Below are 1,577 nucleotides of genomic sequence, written 5' to 3' on the forward strand. Positions count from 1 at the left end.
ATCAACTTCACCAATGAGAAACTGCAACAGTTTTTCAACCATCACATGTTTGTCCTGGAGCAAGAGGAGTACAAGAAAGAAGGCATTGAATGGGAGTTCATTGACTTTGGTATGGACTTGGCTGCCTGCATTGAGCTTATTGAGAAGGTAAACAGCTGCTCAGGAAGAAATGTACATGCTGCCTCCATAAAATATTAATATATTATGTAACATGTGTTGCATATGTTATCTCTGTTGAAATTTTAATATGACATGTACCATTTTCTCAGCCAATGGGCATCTTCTCCATCCTTGAAGAGGAGTGCATGTTCCCCAAGGCCTCTGACACAACTTTCAAGAACAAGCTGCACGATCAGCATCTTGGCAAGACCAAATGCTTTGAGAAACCAAAGCCTGCAAAGGGCAAGGCTGAGGCACACTTCGCTCTGGTTCACTATGCTGGTACTGTGGACTACAATATCACTGGCTGGCTGGACAAGAACAAGGACCCACTGAATGACTCAGTTGTGCAGCTCTACCAGAAGTCTTCAAACAAACTGTTGGCCCTCCTGTATGCAGCCCATGCTGGAGCTGATGGTAAGAAACAAAAGTGCTCACAAACTCCTGTGTCCAGTACAGATAGTATGTATCTGTCTAATAACTATAATGTGCATACTGTAGACTAATATGTATACTGTGAAAAATATTCATTAAATTCCAATAATGAAATTTACTATTTATGAAAACAGAGGCTGCTGGGGGTGGCAAAAAAGGTGGTAAGAAGAAGGGTGGTTCCTTTCAGACTGTGTCTGCTCTTTTCAGAGTATGTATAGATTTGTATTGCAGGAAAAATAATTTTTTACTCATATTTAAATATTATTAACCTATTATCTAATGATGTTGATCTACAGGAGAATCTGGCCAAGCTGATGACCAACTTAAGAAGCACTCATCCTCACTTTGTCCGTTGCCTGATTCCCAATGAGTCAAAGACCCCAGGTACCCCACAGTCCTACTGACTGCTCAACACATTACACAGTGACATAAATAAAGTTTTGAAACATTATCAATTTCTGACTCTCAGGTCTTATGGAGAACTTCCTGGTCATCCACCAGCTGAGGTGTAACGGTGTACTGGAGGGCATCAGAATCTGCAGGAAGGGTTTCCCCAGCAGAATCCTCTATGGTGACTTCAAGCAGAGGTGTCAATTTGAGTTTAAGAGTGGCAAATTAATTTTATCTTATTGAAAACACTTTTGTGAAGAACATCATACCAAAAGATGAAATGCCTATGAGTAAAATGATGATTCTCTCTTGAAGATACAAAGTGTTGAATGCCAGCGTCATCCCTGAGGGACAGTTCATTGACAACAAGAAAGCTTCAGAGAAGCTGCTTGGCTCCATTAATGTGGATCACACACAGTACAAGTTTGGGCACACAAAGGTACACCTCATTATTTTAATGAGTGTAAATAGAGTGTCCATTTGCACAGCACTTATTGTTATTATTTAATTATTTTTCCATAACAAAATAGGTGTTCTTCAAAGCTGGTCTGCTGGGCACTCTTGAGGAGATGAGAGATGAGAAACTGGCTGAG

The 1,577-nt window shown here is 40.4% G+C and overlaps 1 pseudogene; it reads left to right on the forward strand.

The window, feature by feature from the left end:
- The first annotated feature begins 6 nt into the window (after positions 1 to 6).
- Positions 7 to 1,577, forward strand: part of LOC102206150 (myosin heavy chain, fast skeletal muscle-like) — a 25,576-nt pseudogene continuing 24,005 nt past the window's right edge.

This window comes from Pundamilia nyererei, unplaced genomic scaffold (genome assembly GCF_000239375.1).
Source record: "Pundamilia nyererei isolate P.nyererei 1_Seehausen unplaced genomic scaffold, PunNye1.0 scaffold00258, whole genome shotgun sequence".
Classification (NCBI taxonomy): Eukaryota; Metazoa; Chordata; class Actinopteri; order Cichliformes; family Cichlidae; genus Pundamilia; species Pundamilia nyererei.